At 50.1% G+C, this 19,431-nt stretch overlaps 8 non-coding genes across 8 annotated transcripts; all 8 read right to left on the reverse strand.

The window, feature by feature from the left end:
• Positions 1-264: 264 nt before the first annotated feature.
• Positions 265-383, reverse strand: LOC114445550 (5S ribosomal RNA). The gene has a single exon (XR_003671661.1). It is a non-coding gene; the product is annotated as a 5S ribosomal RNA (ribosomal RNA).
• A 1,975-nt stretch (positions 384-2,358) lies between these two features.
• LOC114445575 (5S ribosomal RNA) lies at positions 2,359-2,477 on the reverse strand. The gene has a single exon (XR_003671683.1). It is a non-coding gene; the product is annotated as a 5S ribosomal RNA (ribosomal RNA).
• Positions 2,478-4,453: 1,976 nt separating this feature from the next.
• LOC114445576 (5S ribosomal RNA) lies at positions 4,454-4,572 on the reverse strand. Its single transcript, XR_003671684.1, has one exon. It is a non-coding gene; the product is annotated as a 5S ribosomal RNA (ribosomal RNA).
• Positions 4,573-6,548: 1,976 nt separating this feature from the next.
• Positions 6,549-6,667, reverse strand: LOC114445574 (5S ribosomal RNA). Its single transcript, XR_003671682.1, has one exon. It is a non-coding gene; the product is annotated as a 5S ribosomal RNA (ribosomal RNA).
• Positions 6,668-8,659: 1,992 nt separating this feature from the next.
• On the reverse strand, positions 8,660-8,778 carry LOC114445578 (5S ribosomal RNA). Its single transcript, XR_003671686.1, has one exon. It is a non-coding gene; the product is annotated as a 5S ribosomal RNA (ribosomal RNA).
• Positions 8,779-10,743: 1,965 nt separating this feature from the next.
• Positions 10,744-10,862, reverse strand: LOC114445579 (5S ribosomal RNA). The gene has a single exon (XR_003671687.1). It is a non-coding gene; the product is annotated as a 5S ribosomal RNA (ribosomal RNA).
• Positions 10,863-12,846: 1,984 nt separating this feature from the next.
• On the reverse strand, positions 12,847-12,965 carry LOC114445580 (5S ribosomal RNA). The gene has a single exon (XR_003671688.1). It is a non-coding gene; the product is annotated as a 5S ribosomal RNA (ribosomal RNA).
• A 1,976-nt stretch (positions 12,966-14,941) lies between these two features.
• Positions 14,942-15,060, reverse strand: LOC114445557 (5S ribosomal RNA). The gene has a single exon (XR_003671667.1). It is a non-coding gene; the product is annotated as a 5S ribosomal RNA (ribosomal RNA).
• Positions 15,061-19,431: the final 4,371 nt, after the last annotated feature.

A 19,431-nucleotide genomic window follows, 5' to 3' on the forward strand; every position in this document is an offset into this window, starting at 1 on the left:
AGCCTTTGTAGCCAATCAATAACTTTTGTAGCCTGTCTTCTGTAGTTTTTGTCACCTGCTTTGGTGTCAGTCATGGTGTATTTTATGCATGTCTTGCCTTCGTTGTCCATCAAAGACCAAAAACTGAAGGTGCATGTGCCCAGGTAATGGTGGTAACCGCGCCTAACTGTTTGTTAGCCGCGGTTACCATGGTTACCAAACGTCAGAATTCTGGGATCAAAGGCAGGAAGGCACATAAAGTCCTCAATTGTCCAAAGATAGAAAAGCTCACAGCACCTGGTATTCCCAGGCGGTCTCCCATCCAAGTACTAACCAGGCCCGACTCTGCTTAGCTTCCGAGATCAGACGAGATCGGGCGTTTCTAGAGTAGTGTGGCCGTGAGCTGCTTTCGCCTCAGCTATGATGTGCTTTTATGCATGTCATGCTGGCGTAGTCGTGCTGTGACTCTGACATGTCGTTGTTTTGCTGTGATGAGCAGATGTAGAGACGCTCTCTGTCAGCTTTGCCCTGCGAGCTGCCTTCCAACAATGCCCACACTCTCCTGCTCACCCACTAACCCCACCGCCACAACCTGTTCACCCACCCTTAATCACCCCTCCCCGGGCTAAACCAAGCAAAACGCGCCGGGGAAATCCTCGTGCCCCTGGTACCGTAAAGGCCCCGGCGCGTCATCGTGTTGCAGTGAAGAGCAGATGTTTAAAGAAAAAAGGAAAGAAAAAAACGCTCTCTGTCAGCTTTGCTTCTCTTCTTGCACGTGTGTGTGTGTCCAATAAACATCTGTTGTAGCCTTTGTAGCCAATAAACAACCTTTGTAGCTTTTGTAGCCTGTCTTCTGTAGTTTTTGTCACCTGCTTTGGTATCAGCTATGGTGTATTTTATGCACGTCTTGCTTTCTTTGTCCATCAAAGAGCAAAAAGCGGAAGGTGCATGTGCCCAGGTAATTGTGGTAACCGCGCCTAGCTGTTTGTTAGCCGCGGTTACCGTGGTTACCAGACGTCAGAATTCTCAGATCCAAGGCAGGAAGGAACATAAAGTCCTCAATTATGGTGGATTTTATGCACGTCTCGCTTTCTTTGTCCATCAAAGACCAAAAAACGGAAGGTGCATGTGCCCAGGTAATTGTGGTAACCGCGCCTAACTGTTTGCTAGCCGCGGTTGCCGTGGTTACCAGACGTCAGAATTCTCAGATCAAAGGCAGGAAGGAACATAAAGTCCTCAATTGTCCAAAGACAGAAAAGCTCACAGCACCCGGTGCTCCCAGGCGCTCTCCCATCCAAGTACTAACCAACCAGGCCCGACTCTGCTTAGCTTCCGAGATCGGGCGCTTCTGGAGTAGTGTGGCCGTGAGCTGCTTTCTCGTCAGCTGCGGCGTGTCTTGACGCGTGTCATGCTTGCGTAGTCACGCTGTGACTCTGACATGTGGTTGTGTTGCTGTGATGAGCAGATGTAGAGACGCTCTCTGTCAGCTCTGCCCTGCGCGCTGCCGTCCAACAATGCCCACGCTCTCCTGCTCACCCACGCATCCTCCCGCTGACCTTACCGCCACCTTGCGCACCGCTACAACCTGTTCACCCACTCTTAATCACCCCTCCCCGGGCTAAACCAAGCAAACCGCGCCGGGGAAATCCTCGTGCCCCTGGTACCGTAAAGGCGTTGCGCTGCAGTGCTGAGCAGATGTTTAGTGGGCACACACACGTGCAAGAAAAGAAGCAACGCTGACAGAGAGCGTCTTTCCTTTTTGTAAACATCTGTTGTAGCCTTTGTAGCCAATAAATAACTTTTGTAGCCTGTCTTCTGTAGTTTTTGTCACCTGCTTTGGTATCAGTTATGGTGTACTTTATGCATGTCTTGCTTTCTTTGTCCATCAAAGACCAAAAACTGAAGGTGCATGTGCCCAGGTAATGGTGGTAACCGCGGCTAACAAACAGTTAGGCGCGGTTACCACCATTACCTGGGCACATGCATGGTTACCAAACGTCAGAATTCTGGGATCAAAGGCAGGAAGGCACATAAAGTCCTCAATTGTCCAAAGACAGAAAAGCTCACAGCACCTGGTGCTCCCAGGCGCTCTCCCATCCAAGTACTTTTTGTAAACATCTGTTGTAGCCTTTGTAGCCAATAGATAACTTTTGTAGCCTGTCTTCTGTAGTTTTTGTCACCTGCTTTGGTGTCAGTCATGGTGTATTTTATGCATGTCTTGCCTTCGTTGTCCATCAAAGACCAAAAACTGAAGGTGCATGTGCCCAGGTAATGGTGGTAACCGCGCCTTAGCCGCGGTTACCATGGTTACCAAACGTCAGAATTCTGGGATCAAAGGCAGGAAGGCACATAAAGTCCTCAATTGTCCAAAGATAGAAAAGCTCACAGCACCTGGTATTCCCAGGCGGTCTCCCATCCAAGTACGAACCAGGCCCGACTCTGCTTAGCTTCCGAGATCAGACGAGATCGGGCGTTTCTAGAGTAGTGTGGCCGTGAGCTGCTTTTGCCTCAGCTATGATGTGCTTTTATGCATGTCATGCTGGCGTAGTCGTGCTGTGACTCTGACATGTCGTTGTTTTGCTGTGATGAGCAGATGTAGAGACGCTCTCTGTCAGCTTTGCCCTGCGAGCTGCCTTCCAACAATGCCCACACTCTCCTGCTCACCCACTAACCCCACCGCCACAACCTGTTCACCCACCCTTAATCACCCCTCCCCGGGCTAAACCAAGCAAAACGCGCCGGGGAAATCCTCGTGCCCCTGGTACCGTAAAGGCCCCGGCGCGTCATCGTGTTGCAGTGAAGAGCAGATGTTTAAAGAAAAAAGGAAAGAAAAAAAACGCTCTCTGTCAGCTTTGCTTCTCTTCTTGCACGTGTGTGTGTGTCCAATAAACATCTGTTGTAGCCTTTGTAGCCAATAAACAACCTTTGTAGCTTTTGTAGCCTGTCTTCTGTAGTTTTTGTCACCTGCTTTGGTATCAGCTATGGTGTATTTTATGCACGTCTTGCTTTCTTTGTCCATCAAAGAGCAAAAAGCGGAAGGTGCATGTGCCCAGGTAATTGTGGTAACCGCGCCTAGCTGTTTGTTAGCCGCGGTTACCGTGGTTACCAGACGTCAGAATTCTCAGATCGAAGGCAGGAAGGAACATAAAGTCCTCAATTATGGTGGATTTTATGCACGTCTCGCTTTCTTTGTCCATCAAAGACCAAAAAACGGAAGGTGCATGTGCCCAGGTAATTGTGGTAACCGCGCCTAACTGTTTGCTAGCCGCGGTTGCCGTGGTTACCAGACGTCAGAATTCTCAGATCAAAGGCAGGAAGGAACATAAAGTCCTCAATTGTCCAAAGACAGAAAAGCTCACAGCACCCGGTGCTCCCAGGCGCTCTCCCATCCAAGTACTAACCAACCAGGCCCGACTCTGCTTAGCTTCCGAGATCGGGCGCTTCTGGAGTAGTGTGGCCGTGAGCTGCTTTCTCGTCAGCTGCGGCGTGTCTTGACGCGTGTCATGCTTGCGTAGTCACACTGTGACTCTGACATGTGGTTGTGTTGCTGTGATGAGCAGATGTAGAGACGCTCTCTGTCAGCTCTGCCCTGCGCGCTGCCGTCCAACAATGCCCACGCTCTCCTGCTCACCCACGCATCCTCCCGCTGACCTTACCGCCACCTTGCGCACCGCTACAACCTGTTCACCCACTCTTAATCACCCCTCCCCGGGCTAAACCAAGCAAACCGCGCCGGGGAAATCCTCGTGCCCCTGGTACCGTAAAGGCGTTGCGCTGCAGTGCTGAGCAGATGTTTAGTGGGCACACACACGTGCAAGAAAAGAAGCAACGCTGACAGAGAGCGTCTTTCCTTTTTGTAAACATCTGTTGTAGCCTTTGTAGCCAATAAATAACTTTTGTAGCCTGTCTTCTGTAGTTTTTGTCACCTGCTTTGGTATCAGTTATGGTGTACTTTATGCATGTCTTGCTTTCTTTGTCCATCAAAGACCAAAAACTGAAGGTGCATGTGCCCAGGTAATGGTGGTAACCGCGGCTAACAAACAGTTAGGCGCGGTTACCACCATTACCTGGGCACATGCATGGTTACCAAACGTCAGAATTCTGGGATCAAAGGCAGGAAGGCACATAAAGTCCTCAATTGTCCAAAGACAGAAAAGCTCACAGCACCTGGTGCTCCCAGGCGCTCTCCCATCCAAGTACTTTTTGTAAACATCTGTTGTAGCCTTTGTAGCCAATAGATAACTTTTGTAGCCTGTCTTCTGTAGTTTTTGTCACCTGCTTTGGTGTCAGTCATGGTGTATTTTATGCATGTCTTGCCTTCGTTGTCCATCAAAGACCAAAAACTGAAGGTGCATGTGCCCAGGTAATGGTGGTAACCGCGCCTTAGCCGCGGTTACCATGGTTACCAAACGTCAGAATTCTGGGATCAAAGGCAGGAAGGCACATAAAGTCCTCAATTGTCCAAAGATAGAAAAGCTCACAGCACCTGGTATTCCCAGGCGGTCTCCCATCCAAGTACGAACCAGGCCCGACTCTGCTTAGCTTCCGAGATCAGACGAGATCGGGCGTTTCTAGAGTAGTGTGGCCGTGAGCTGCTTTCGCCTCAGCTATGATGTGCTTTTATGCATGTCATGCTGGCGTAGTCGTGCTGTGACTCTGACATGTCGTTGTTTTGCTGTGATGAGCAGATGTAGAGACGCTCTCTGTCAGCTTTGCCCTGCGAGCTGCCTTCCAACAATGCCCACACTCTCCTGCTCACCCACTAACCCCACCGCCACAACCTGTTCACCCACCCTTAATCACCCCTCCCCGGGCTAAACCAAGCAAAACGCGCCGGGGAAATCCTCGTGCCCCTGGTACCGTAAAGGCCCCGGCGCGTCATCGTGTTGCAGTGAAGAGCAGATGTTTAAAGAAAAAAGGAAAGAAAAAAACGCTCTCTGTCAGCTTTGCTTCTCTTCTTGCACGTGTGTGTGTGTCCAATAAACATCTGTTGTAGCCTTTGTAGCCAATAAACAACCTTTGTAGCTTTTGTAGCCTGTCTTCTGTAGTTTTTGTCACCTGCTTTGGTATCAGCTATGGTGTATTTTATGCACGTCTTGCTTTCTTTGTCCATCAAAGAGCAAAAAGCGGAAGGTGCATGTGCCCAGGTAATTGTGGTAACCGCGCCTAGCTGTTTGTTAGCCGCGGTTGCCGTGGTTACCAGACGTCAGAATTCTCAGATCGAAGGCAGGAAGGAACATAAAGTCCTCAATTATGGTGGATTTTATGCACGTCTTGCTTTCTTTGTCCATCAAAGACCAAAAAACGGAAGGTGCATGTGCCCAGGTAATTGTGGTAACCGCGCCTAACTGTTTGCTAGCCGCGGTTGCCGTGGTTACCAGACGTCAGAATTCTCAGATCAAAGGCAGGAAGGAACATAAAGTCCTCAATTGTCCAAAGACAGAAAAGCTCACAGCACCCGGTGCTCCCAGGCGCTCTCCCATCCAAGTACTAACCAACCAGGCCCGACTCTGCTTAGCTTCCGAGATCGGGCGCTTCTGGAGTAGTGTGGCCGTGAGCTGCTTTCCTCGTCAGCTGCGGCGTGTCTTGACGCGTGTCATGCTTGCGTAGTCACGCTGTGACTCTGACATGTGGTTGTGTTGCTGTGATGAGCAGATGTAGAGACGCTCTCTGTCAGCTCTGCCCTGCGCGCTGCCGTCCAACAATGCCCACGCTCTCCTGCTCACCCACGCATCCTCCCGCTGACCTTACCGCCACCTTGCGCACCGCTACAACCTGTTCACCCACTCTTAATCACCCCTCCCCGGGCTAAACCAAGCAAACCGCGCCGGGGAAATCCTCGTGCCCCTGGTACCGTAAAGGCGTTGCGCTGCAGTGCTGAGCAGATGTTTAGTGGGCACACACACGTGCAAGAAAAGAAGCAACGCTGACAGAGAGCGTCTTTCCTTTTTGTAAACATCTGTTGTAGCCTTTGTAGCCAATAAATAACTTTTGTAGCCTGTCTTCTGTAGTTTTTGTCACCTGCTTTGGTATCAGTTATGGTGTACTTTATGCATGTCTTGCTTTCTTTGTCCATCAAAGACCAAAAACTGAAGGTGCATGTGCCCAGGTAATGGTGGTAACCGCGGCTAACAAACAGTTAGGCGCGGTTACCACCATTACCTGGGCACATGCATGGTTACCAAACGTCAGAATTCTGGGATCAAAGGCAGGAAGGCACATAAAGTCCTCAATTGTCCAAAGACAGAAAAGCTCACAGCACCTGGTATTCCCAGGCGGTCTCCCATCCAAGTACTTTTTGTAAACATCTGTTGTAGCCTTTGTAGCCAATAGATAACTTTTGTAGCCTGTCTTCTGTAGTTTTTGTCACCTGCTTTGGTGTCAGTCATGGTGTATTTTATGCATGTCTTGCCTTCGTTGTCCATCAAAGACCAAAAACTGAAGGTGCATGTGCCCAGGTAATGGTGGTAACCGCGCCTTAGCCGCGGTTACCATGGTTACCAAACGTCAGAATTCTGGGATCAAAGGCAGGAAGGCACATAAAGTCCTCAATTGTCCAAAGATAGAAAAGCTCACAGCACCTGGTATTCCCAGGCGGTCTCCCATCCAAGTACTAACCAGGCCCGACTCTGCTTAGCTTCCGAGATCAGACGAGATCGGGCGTTTCTAGAGTAGTGTGGCCGTGAGCTGCTTTCGCCTCAGCTATGATGTGCTTTTATGCATGTCATGCTGGCGTAGTCGTGCTGTGACTCTGACATGTCGTTGTTTTGCTGTGATGAGCAGATGTAGAGACGCTCTCTGTCAGCTTTGCCCTGCGAGCTGCCTTCCAACAATGCCCACACTCTCCTGCTCACCCACTAACCCCACCGCCACAACCTGTTCACCCACCCTTAATCACCCCTCCCCGGGCTAAACCAAGCAAAACGCGCCGGGGAAATCCTCGTGCCCCTGGTACCGTAAAGGCCCCGGCGCGTCATTGTGTTGCAGTGATGAGCAGATGTTTAAAGAAAAATGGAAAGAAAAAAACGCTCTCTGTCAGCTTTGCTTCTTTTCTTGCACGTGTGTGTGTGTCCAATAAACATCTGTTGTAGCCTTTGTAGCCAATAAACAACCTTTGTAGCTTTTGTAGCCTGTCTTCTGTAGTTTTTGTCACCTGCTTTGGTATCAGCTATGGTGTATTTTATGCACGTCTTGCTTTCTTTGTCCATCAAAGAGCAAAAAGCGGAAGGTGCATGTGCCCAGGTAATTGTGGTAACCGCGCCTAGCTGTTTGTTAGCCGCGGTTGCCGTGGTTACCAGACGTCAGAATTCTCAGATCGAAGGCAGGAAGGAACATAAAGTCCTCAATTATGGTGTATTTTATGCACGTCTTGCTTTCTTTGTCCATCAAAGACCAAAAAACGGAAGGTGCATGTGCCCAGGTAATTGTGGTAACCGCGCCTAACTGTTTGCTAGCCGCGGTTGCCGTGGTTACCAGACGTCAGAATTCTCAGATCAAAGGCAGGAAGGAACATAAAGTCCTCAATTGTCCAAAGACAGAAAAGCTCACAGCACCCGGTGCTCCCAGGCGCTCTCCCATCCAAGTACTAACCAACCAGGCCCGACTCTGCTTAGCTTCCGAGATCGGGCGCTTCTGGAGTAGTGTGGCCGTGAGCTGCTTTCTCGTCAGCTTGACGTGTCTTGACGTGTCTTGACGCGTGTCATGCTTGCGTAGTCACGCTGTGACTCTGACATGTGGTTGTGTTGCTGTGATGAGCAGATGTAGAGACGCTCTCTGTCAGCTCTGCCCTGCGCGCTGCCGTCCAACAATGCCCACGCTCTCCTGCTCACCCACGCATCCTCCCGCTGACCTTACCGCCACCTTGCGCACCGCTACAACCTGTTCACCCACTCTTAATCACCCCTCCCCGGGCTAAACCAAGCAAACCGCGCCGGGGAAATCCTCGTGCCCCTGGTACCGTAAAGGCGTTGCGCTGCAGTGCTGAGCAGATGTTTAGTGGGCACACACACGTGCAAGAAAAGAAGCAACGCTGACAGAGAGCGTCTTTCCTTTTTGTAAACATCTGTTGTAGCCTTTGTAGCCAATAAATAACTTTTGTAGCCTGTCTTCTGTAGTTTTTGTCACCTGCTTTGGTATCAGTTATGGTGTATTTTATGCATGTCTTGCTTTCTTTGTCCATCAAAGACCAAAAACTGAAGGTGCATGTGCCCAGGTAATGGTGGTAACCGCGGCTAACAAACAGTTAGGCGCGGTTACCACAATTACCTGGGCACATGCATGGTTACCAAACGTCAGAATTCTGGGATCAAAGGCAGGAAGGCACATAAAGTCCTCAATTGTCCAAAGACAGAAAAGCTCACAGCACCTGGTGCTCCCAGGCGCTCTCCCATCCAAGTACTTTTTGTAAACATCTGTTGTAGCCTTTGTAGCCAATAGATAACTTTTGTAGCCTGTCTTCTGTAGTTTTTGTCACCTGCTTTGGTGTCAGTCATGGTGTATTTTATGCATGTCTTGCCTTCGTTGTCCATCAAAGACCAAAAACTGAAGGTGCATGTGCCCAGGTAATGGTGGTAACCGCGCCTAACTGTTGTAGCCGCGGTTACCATGGTTACCAAACGTCAGAATTCTGGGATCAAAGGCAGGAAGGCACATAAAGTCCTCAATTGTCCAAAGATAGAAAAGCTCACAGCACCTGGTATTCCCAGGCGGTCTCCCATCCAAGTACTAACCAGGCCCGACTCTGCTTAGCTTCCGAGATCAGACGAGATCGGGCGTTTCTAGAGTAGTGTGGCCGTGAGCTGCTTTCGCCTCAGCTATGATGTGCTTTTATGCATGTCATGCTGGCGTAGTCGTGCTGTGACTCTGACATGTCGTTGTTTTGCTGTGATGAGCAGATGTAGAGACGCTCTCTGTCAGCTTTGCCCTGCGAGCTGCCTTCCAACAATGCCCACACTCTCCTGCTCACCCCCTAACCCCACCGCCACAACCTGTTCACCCACCCTTAATCACCCCTCCCCGGGCTAAACCAAGCAAAACGCGCCGGGGAAATCCTCGTGCCCCTGGTACCGTAAAGGCCCCGGCGCGTCATCGTGTTGCAGTGATGAGCAGATGTTTAAAGAAAAATGGAAAGAAAAAAACGCTCTCTGTCAGCTTTGCTTCTTTTCTTGCACGTGTGTGTGTGTCCAATAAACATCTGTTGTAGCCTTTGTAGCCAATAAACAACCTTTGTAGCTTTTGTAGCCTGTCTTCTGTAGTTTTTGTCACCTGCTTTGGTATCAGCTATGGTGTATTTTATGCACGTCTTGCTTTCTTTGTCCATCAAAGAGCAAAAAGCGGAAGGTGCATGTGCCCAGGTAATTGTGGTAACCGCGCCTAGCTGTTTGTTAGCCGCGGTTGCCGTGGTTACCAGACGTCAGAATTCTCAGATCGAAGGCAGGAAGGAACATAAAGTCCTCAATTATGGTGTATTTTATGCACGTCTCGCTTTCTTTGTCCATCAAAGACCAAAAAACGGAAGGTGCATGTGCCCAGGTAATTGTGGTAACCGCGCCTAACTGTTTGCTAGCCGCGGTTGCCGTGGTTACCAGACGTCAGAATTCTCAGATCAAAGGCAGGAAGGAACATAAAGTCCTCAATTGTCCAAAGACAGAAAAGCTCACAGCACCCGGTGCTCCCAGGCGCTCTCCCATCCAAGTACTAACCAACCAGGCCCGACTCTGCTTAGCTTCCGAGATCGGGCGCTTCTGGAGTAGTGTGGCCGTGAGCTGCTTTCTCGTCAGCTGCGGCGTGTCTTGACGCGTGTCATGCTTGCGTAGTCACGCTGTGACTCTGACATGTGGTTGTGTTGCTGTGATGAGCAGATGTAGAGACGCTCTCTGTCAGCTCTGCCCTGCGCGCTGCCGTCCAACAATGCCCACGCTCTCCTGCTCACCCACGCATCCTCCCGCTGACCTTACCGCCACCTTGCGCACCGCTACAACCTGTTCACCCACTCTTAATCACCCCTCCCCGGGCTAAACCAAGCAAACCGCGCCGGGGAAATCCTCGTGCCCCTGGTACCGTAAAGGCGTTGCGCTGCAGTGCTGAGCAGATGTTTAGTGGGCACACACACGTGCAAGAAAAGAAGCAACGCTGACAGAGAGCGTCTTTCCTTTTTGTAAACATCTGTTGTAGCCTTTGTAGCCAATAAATAACTTTTGTAGCCTGTCTTCTGTAGTTTTTGTCACCTGCTTTGGTATCAGTTATGGTGTACTTTATGCATGTCTTGCTTTCTTTGTCCATCAAAGACCAAAAACTGAAGGTGCATGTGCCCAGGTAATGGTGGTAACCGCGCCTAACTGTTTGTTAGGCGCGGTTACCATGGTTACCAAACGTCAGAATTCTGGGATCAAAGGCAGGAAGGCACATAAAGTCCTCAATTGTCCAAAGACAGAAAAGCTCACAGCACCTGGTGCTCCCAGGCGCTCTCCCATCCAAGTACTTTTTGTAAACATCTGTTGTAGCCTTTGTAGCCAATAAATAACTTTTGTAGCCTGTCTTCTGTAGTTTTTGTCACCTGCTTTGGTGTCAGTCATGGTGTATTTTATGCATGTCTTGCCTTCGTTGTCCATCAAAGACCAAAAACTGAAGGTGCATGTGCCCAGGTAATGGTGGTAACCGCGCCTAACTGTTTGTTAGCCGCGGTTACCATGGTTACCAAACGTCAGAATTCTGGGATCAAAGGCAGGAAGGCACATAAAGTCCTCAATTGTCCAAAGATAGAAAAGCTCACAGCACCTGGTATTCCCAGGCGGTCTCCCATCCAAGTACTAACCAGGCCCGACTCTGCTTAGCTTCCGAGATCAGACGAGATCGGGCGTTTCTAGAGTAGTGTGGCCGTGAGCTGCTTTCGCCTCAGCTATGATGTGCTTTTATGCATGTCATGCTGGCGTAGTCGTGCTGTGACTCTGACATGTCGTTGTTTTGCTGTGATGAGCAGATGTAGAGACGCTCTCTGTCAGCTTTGCCCTGCGAGCTGCCTTCCAACAATGCCCACACTCTCCTGCTCACCCACTAACCCCACCGCCACAACCTGTTCACCCACCCTTAATCACCCCTCCCCGGGCTAAACCAAGCAAAACGCGCCGGGGAAATCCTCGTGCCCCTGGTACCGTAAAGGCCCCGGCGCGTCATTGTGTTGCAGTGATGAGCAGATGTTTAAAGAAAAATGGAAAGAAAAAAACGCTCTCTGTCAGCTTTGCTTCTTTTCTTGCACGTGTGTGTGTGTCCAATAAACATCTGTTGTAGCCTTTGTAGCCAATAAACAACCTTTGTAGCTTTTGTAGCCTGTCTTCTGTAGTTTTTGTCACCTGCTTTGGTATCAGCTATGGTGTATTTTATGCACGTCTTGCTTTCTTTGTCCATCAAAGAGCAAAAAGCGGAAGGTGCATGTGCCCAGGTAATTGTGGTAACCGCGCCTAGCTGTTTGTTAGCCGCGGTTGCCGTGGTTACCAGACGTCAGAATTCTCAGATCGAAGGCAGGAAGGAACATAAAGTCCTCAATTATGGTGGATTTTATGCACGTGTCGCTTTCTTTGTCCATCAAAGACAAAAAAACGGAAGGTGCATGTGCCCAGGTAATTGTGGTAACCGCGCCTAACTGTTTGCTAGCCGCGGTTGCCGTGGTTACCAGACGTCAGAATTCTCAGATCAAAGGCAGGAAGGAACATAAAGTCCTCAATTGTCCAAAGACAGAAAAGCTCACAGCACCCGGTGCTCCCAGGCGCTCTCCCATCCAAGTACTAACCAACCAGGCCCGACTCTGCTTAGCTTCCAAGATCGGGCGCTTCTGGAGTAGTGTGGCCGTGAGCTGCTTCCTCGTCAGCTGCGGCGTGTCTTGACGCGTGTCATGCTTGCGTAGTCACGCTGTGACTCTGACATGTGGTTGTGTTGCTGTGATGAGCAGATGTAGAGACGCTCTCTGTCAGCTCTGCCCTGCGCGCTGCCGTCCAACAATGCCCACGCTCTCCTGCTCACCCACGCATCCTCCCGCTGACCTTACCGCCACCTTGCGCACCGCTACAACCTGTTCACCCACTCTTAATCACCCCTCCCCGGGCTAAACCAAGCAAACCGCGCCGGGGAAATCCTCGTGCCCCTGGTACCGTAAAGGCGTTGCGCTGCAGTGCTGAGCAGATGTTTAGTGGGCACACACACGTGCAAGAAAAGAAGCAACGCTGACAGAGAGCGTCTTTCCTTTTTGTAAACATCTGTTGTAGCCTTTGTAGCCAATAAATAACTTTTGTAGCCTGTCTTCTGTAGTTTTTGTCACCTGCTTTGGTATCAGTTATGGTGTACTTTATGCATGTCTTGCTTTCTTTGTCCATCAAAGACCAAAAACTGAAGGTGCATGTGCCCAGGTAATGGTGGTAACCGCGGCTAACAAACAGTTAGGCGCGGTTACCACCATTACCTGGGCACATGCATGGTTACCAAACGTCAGAATTCTGGGATCAAAGGCAGGAAGGCACATAAAGTCCTCAATTGTCCAAAGACAGAAAAGCTCACAGCACCTGGTGCTCCCAGGCGCTCTCCCATCCAAGTACTTTTTGTAAACATCTGTTGTAGCCTTTGTAGCCAATAATAACTTTTGTAGCCTGTCTTCTGTAGTTTTTGTCACCTGCTTTGGTGTCAGTCATGGTGTATTTTATGCATGTCTTGCCTTCGTTGTCCATCAAAGACCAAAAACTGAAGGTGCATGTGCCCAGGTAATGGTGGTAACCGCGCCTAACTGTTTGTTAGCCGCGGTTACCATGGTTACCAAACGTCAGAATTCTGGGATCAAAGGCAGGAAGGCACATAAAGTCCTCAATTGTCCAAAGATAGAAAAGCTCACAGCACCTGGTATTCCCAGGCGGTCTCCCATCCAAGTACTAACCAGGCCCGACTCTGCTTAGCTTCCGAGATCAGACGAGATCGGGCGTTTCTAGAGTAGTGTGGCCGTGAGCTGCTTTCGCCTCAGCTATGATGTGCTTTTATGCATGTCATGCTGGCGTAGTCGTGCTGTGACTCTGACATGTCGTTGTTTTGCTGTGATGAGCAGATGTAGAGACGCTCTCTGTCAGCTTTGCCCTGCGAGCTGCCTTCCAACAATGCCCACACTCTCCTGCTCACCCACTAACCCCACCGCCACAACCTGTTCACCCACCCTTAATCACCCCTCCCCGGGCTAAACCAAGCAAAACGCGCCGGGGAAATCCTCGTGCCCCTGGTACCGTAAAGGCCCCGGCGCGTCATCGTGTTGCAGTGAAGAGCAGATGTTTAAAGAAAAAAGGAAAGAAAAAAAACGCTCTCTGTCAGCTTTGCTTCTCTTCTTGCACGTGTGTGTGTGTCCAATAAACATCTGTTGTAGCCTTTGTAGCCAATAAACAACCTTTGTAGCTTTTGTAGCCTGTCTTCTGTAGTTTTTGTCACCTGCTTTGGTATCAGCTATGGTGTATTTTATGCACGTCTTGCTTTCTTTGTCCATCAAAGAGCAAAAAGCGGAAGGTGCATGTGCCCAGGTAATTGTGGTAACCGCGCCTAGCTGTTTGTTAGCCGCGGTTGCCGTGGTTACCAGACGTCAGAATTCTCAGATCGAAGGCAGGAAGGAACATAAAGTCCTCAATTATGGTGGATTTTATGCACGCCTCGCTTTCTTTGTCCATCAAAGACCAAAAAACGGAAGGTGCATGTGCCCAGGTAATTGTGGTAACCGCGCCTAACTGTTTGCTAGCCGCGGTTGCCGTGGTTACCAGACGTCAGAATTCTCAGATCAAAGGCAGGAAGGAACATAAAGTCCTCAATTGTCCAAAGACAGAAAAGCTCACAGCACCCGGTGCTCCCAGGCGCTCTCCCATCCAAGTACTAACCAACCAGGCCCGACTCTGCTTAGCTTCCGAGATCGGGCGCTTCTGGAGTAGTGTGGCCGTGAGCTGCTTTCTCGTCAGCTGCGGCGTGTCTTGACGCGTGTCATGCTTGCGTAGTCACGCTGTGACTCTGACATGTGGTTGTGTTGCTGTGATGAGCAGATGTAGAGACGCTCTCTGTCAGCTCTGCCCTGCGCGCTGCCGTCCAACAATGCCCACGCTCTCCTGCTCACCCACGCATCCTCCCGCTGACCTTACCGCCACCTTGCGCACCGCTACAACCTGTTCACCCACTCTTAATCACCCCTCCCCGGGCTAAACCAAGCAAACCGCGCCGGGGAAATCCTCGTGCCCCTGGTACCGTAAAGGCGTTGCGCTGCAGTGCTGAGCAGATGTTTAGTGGGCACACACACGTGCAAGAAAAGAAGCAACGCTGACAGAGAGCGTCTTTCCTTTTTGTAAACATCTGTTGTAGCCTTTGTAGCCAATAAATAACTTTTGTAGCCTGTCTTCTGTAGTTTTTGTCACCTGCTTTGGTATCAGTTATGGTGTACTTTATGCATGTCTTGCTTTCTTTGTCCATCAAAGACCAAAAACTGAAGGTGCATGTGCCCAGGTAATGGTGGTAACCGCGCCTAACTGTTTGTTAGGCGCGGTTACCATCGGGTACCATGGTTACCAAACGTCAGAATTCTGGGATCAAAGGCAGGAAGGCACATAAAGTCCTCAATTGTCCAAAGACAGAAAAGCTCACAGCACCTGGTGCTCCCAGGCGCTCTCCCATCCAAGTACTTTTTGTAAACATCTGTTGTAGCCTTTGTAGCCAATAAATAACTTTTGTAGCCTGTCTTCTGTAGTTTTTGTCACCTGCTTTGGTGTCAGTCATGGTGTATTTTATGCATGTCTTGCCTTCGTTGTCCATCAAAGACCAAAAACTGAAGGTGCATGTGCCCAGGTAATGGTGGTAACCGCGCCTAACTGTTTGTTAGCCGCGGTTACCATGGTTACCAAACGTCAGAATTCTGGGATCAAAGGCAGGAAGGCACATAAAGTCCTCAATTGTCCAAAGACAGAAAAGCTCACAGCACCTGGTATTCCCAGGCGGTCTCCCATCCAAGTACTAACCAGGCCCGACTCTGCTTAGCTTCCGAGATCAGACGAGATCGGGCGTTTCTAGAGTAGTGTGGCCGTGAGCTGCTTTCGCCTCAGCTATGATGTGCTTTTATGCATGTCATGCTGGCGTAGTCGTGCTGTGACTCTGACATGTCGTTGTTTTGCTGTGATGAGCAGATGTAGAGACGCTCTCTGTCAGCTTTGCCCTGCGAGCTGCCTTCCAACAATGCCCACACTCTCCTGCTCACCCACTAACCCCACCGCCACAACCTGTTCACCCACCCTTAATCACCCCTCCCCGGGCTAAACCAAGCAAACCGCGCCGGGGAAATCCTCGTGCCCCTGGTACCGTCGAGGTCATTGTGTTGCAGTGATGAGCAGATGTTTAAAGAAAAATGGAAAGAAAAAAACGCTCTCTGTCAGCTTTGCTTCTTTTCTTGCACGTGTGTGTGTGTCCAATAAACATCTGTTGTAGCCTTTGTAGCCAATAAACAACCTTTGTAGCTTTTGTAGCCTGTCTTCTGTAGTTTTTGTCACCTGCTTTGGTATCAGCTATGGTGTATTTTATGCACGTCTTGCTTTCTTTGTCCATCAAAGAGCAAAAAGCGGAAGGTGCATGTGCCCAGGTAATTGTGGTAACCGCGCCTAGCTGTTTGTTAGCCGCGGTTGCCGTGGTTACCAGACGTCAGAATTCTCAGATCGAAGGCAGGAAGGAACATAAAGTCCTCAATTATGGTGTATTTTATGCACGTCTCGCTTTCTTTGTCCATCAAAGACCAAAAAACGGAAGGTGCATGTGCCCAGGTAATTGTGGTAACCGCGCCTAACTGTTTGCTAGCCGCGGTTGCCGTGGTTACCAGACGTCAGAATTCTCAGATCAAAGGCAGGAAGGAACATAAAGTCCTCAATTGTCCAAAGACAGAAAAGCTCACAGCACCCGGTGCTCCCAGGCGCTCTCCCATCCAAGTACTAACCAACCAGGCCCGACTCTGCTTAGCTTCCGAGATCGGGCGCTTCTGGAGTAGTGTGGCCGTGAGCTGCTTTCTCGTCAGCTGCGGCGTGTCTTGACGCGTGTCATGCTTGCGTAGTCACGCTGTGACTCTGACATGTGGTTGTGTTGCTGTGATGAGCAGATGTAGAGACGCTCTCTGTCAGCTCTGCCCTGCGCGCTGCCGTCCAACAATGCCCACGCTCTCCTGCTCACCCACGCATCCTCCCGCTGACCTTACCGCCACCTTGCGCACCGCTACAACCTGTTCACCCACTCTTAATCCCCCCTCCCCGGGCTAAACCAAGCAAACCGCGCCGGGGAAATCCTCGTGCCCCTGGTACCGTAAAGGCGTTGCGCTGCAGTGCTGAGCAGATGTTTAGTGGGCACACACACGTGCAAGAAAAGAAGCAACGCTGACAGAGAGCGTCTTTCCTTTTTGTAAACATCTGTTGTAGCCTTTGTAGCCAATAAATAACTTTTGTAGCCTGTCTTCTGTAGTTTTTGTCACCTGCTTTGGTATCAGTTATGGTGTACTTTATGCATGTCTTGCTTTCTTTGTCCATCAAAGACCAAAAACTGAAGGTGCATGTGCCCAGGTAATGGTGGTAACCGCGGCTAACAAACAGTTAGGCGCGGTTACCATGGTTACCAAACGTCAGAATTCTGGGATCAAAGGCAGGAAGGCACATAAAGTCCTCAATTGTCCAAAGACAGAAAAGCTCACAGCACCTGGTGCTCCCAGGCGCTCTCCCATCCAAGTACTTTTTGTAAACATCTGTTGTAGCCTTTGTAGCCAATAAATAACTTTTGTAGCCTGTCTTCTGTAGTTTTTGTCACCTGCTTTGGTGTCAGTCATGGTGTATTTTATGCATGTCTTGCCTTCGTTGTCCATCAAAGACCAAAAACTGAAGGTGCATGTGCCCAGGTAATGGTGGTAACCGCGCCTTAGCCGCGGTTACCATGGTTACCAAACGTCAGAATTCTGGGATCAAAGGCAGGAAGGCACATAAAGTCCTCAATTGTCCAAAGATAGAAAAGCTCACAGCACCTGGTATTCCCAGGCGGTCTCCCATCCAAGTACTAACCAGGCCCGACTCTGCTTAGCTTCCGAGATCAGACGAGATCGGGCGTTTCTTTTTTTTTATCTTTTATTATCAAAATGTTCATTAAAATATATACATAAAAAATCAACACATCACAAATCACAATAGACACAAAATTATTTCTCTTCTAACTTCTAACTCTTCTTTAACCACAACAACAACAAAGATATTTTCCTAAAAATTAAAATACACCCTACCACCCTCTTCATAAAACAAACTATGCCCATCTAACAGTGCATCTCTCTTTTTCCCCTTTAGCCCCTTCACCATCGTGCTTATGTACATCTGGAAGTTGTGAGTGAAAAACCCTTTTAGTTGCAACCCAGTGTTTCCCTTCCTGCGTGCATTTCTGATGGTGTATATGGTGTGTTTTGCAAAAAGTCCGGCTGTGTTTCTTATTTTTTGTCCCTTGTTATTGACGTTGTCTCCAAACAGTGTGAATAGCTTCCAGTCTTCCTCTGTTCTCCACTTCCCGTGTGCCCTCTCCTCCAGAGTTCGTCTGAGCCAGCCCAGGAAGTTGTTGATGGCGGGGCAGTCGAGGAAAAGGTGTTCCAATGTCTCCGCGGCTGCCCCGCATGTGGCGCAGCCCCTCTCCAACGCCCCGTCAATTTGGTGGAGCACGACACCGGGATGTAGTCTTCGGTGCCGTGCTCTGAAGTCCGTCGTCAGGACGTTTCCCGGGGCCGCGCCACTCCTGAGCGTGGCCCAGATCCTGTCCCCTCGCAGGGCGGGGAAGACCTCCCTCCATGCTCGGTCAGCTGCCGGTGGTCTTCTTCTCCTTTTGATGAACGTCTCATACAGCTGCCGAGTTGTTGTTTCCTGTAAGTCCTCCCCGCCCTGCACAGAGGAGAAGGCACACGTTTCGCCAGCCTCGGCTGGCTGTCTCCTGTTCCCCAGCGCCCTTATCCAGCGCCGGGGAACAGCAGCAGCCAGCTTATCAAACACATCAATGATAACGTTTTTGTTGAATCTTACTTTCCTCTCCCTCAAGCTGGCCAGGGTCCCCGCAGCTTCAAAGCCACCGGTTGGGTCGACAACATCCCCGAGCCGGACTACTCCAGCTCGTTCCAGGGCCGCGCAAACCACCTCTTTCCCTCCCCAGGTAACTTCTGGGTTGTTAAAGAGGGGCTGCGCGATCGCCTGTAGGATGCCGTCGACCCTGGCCTCCAGCAGAGGTCTCACCTCGGCCCACGCCGTCATGATCTCCTCCGCCAGAGGGTCCATTCCCGCTCTACTCTTTGGCAGCCTCCTCTGGCAGAGTGCCCAGATCCCCAGGGGCGGCCCGAGACCCAGATCCTGTGTTATTGCTTGTTTCCATGCTGCATTATTGTTTCTGTCTATTAGTTTTTTGACCAATTTTATTCGTAGTGCTTTTTTTCTTGCGTTGATTGAAACGAGTCTCAGACCGCCCCTTTCCTCGGGCTGGATCATGACGTCGTGGGCCACCTGATTCATAGTGGACCTCCACAGGAAGCCACCGATGGCTCTGTTGATGTTGGATTCCTGCTGCGGGGACAGGGGACAGACAGCCAGTGTGTGATTTAGTGTTGACATGATAAGTGAGTTGATTACTGTTATTTTCCCTCTTATTCCCAATTGCCTTTGTTTCCATAAGTTTATGATTTTTTTGATTTTTTCTGTTAAAACGTTCCAGTTTTTTTCGTTCGCCTTCCCCTCATCCCTCCCGCACCACACCCCTAGCACCTTCAGTTCCCCTTCTGCCTCTTTAAACCCCCACGTGTTGTCCGTGCTCTGTGCATCTCCACACCTCATGATCTGTGATTTATTTAGATTCATTTTTGCACCCGATGCTTTACAATAGTTCCTAATAGTGCCCACCACCTCACTAACGCTATCCCTATCCTTAACTGTGATATTTGTGTCGTCCGCGTACTGCACAATTTTGCAGCACGCGGACTCACCTACGCTAATCCCTCTAATATTTACATTGCGAGCGACCGCTGCCGCCAGGGGCTCCGTCACCAGAGTGAAGAGCATGGCAGACAGCGGACAGCCCTGTCGGATAGACCTGCTCAGCGGAAACGCACCGGTGCATGTGCCATTTATCTTGACACAGCTCGTGGCTCCTTTGTACAGAATCTTTATCCAATTGATGTACCGCTCTCCGAAACCCATTCTTTCCATGACTCGCCACAGAAAGGAGTGTTCCACGCGGTCAAACGCCTTCTCAAAATCCACACTAATTACAAACCCAGTTGTTGTGCACATGTGCTTGATCAGGCATCTGACGGCCAGGATCGAGTCCGCAATGTCTCTACCTGGCACGCCATATGCCTGAGTGTCCCCCACCACCTCTTCTATCACTAATCTAAGTCTATTCGCTAACACCCGTGCTACT

The sequence above is a fragment of the Parambassis ranga genome, chromosome 13, assembly GCF_900634625.1.
Source record: "Parambassis ranga chromosome 13, fParRan2.1, whole genome shotgun sequence".
Lineage (NCBI taxonomy): Eukaryota > Metazoa > Chordata > Actinopteri > Ambassidae > Parambassis > Parambassis ranga.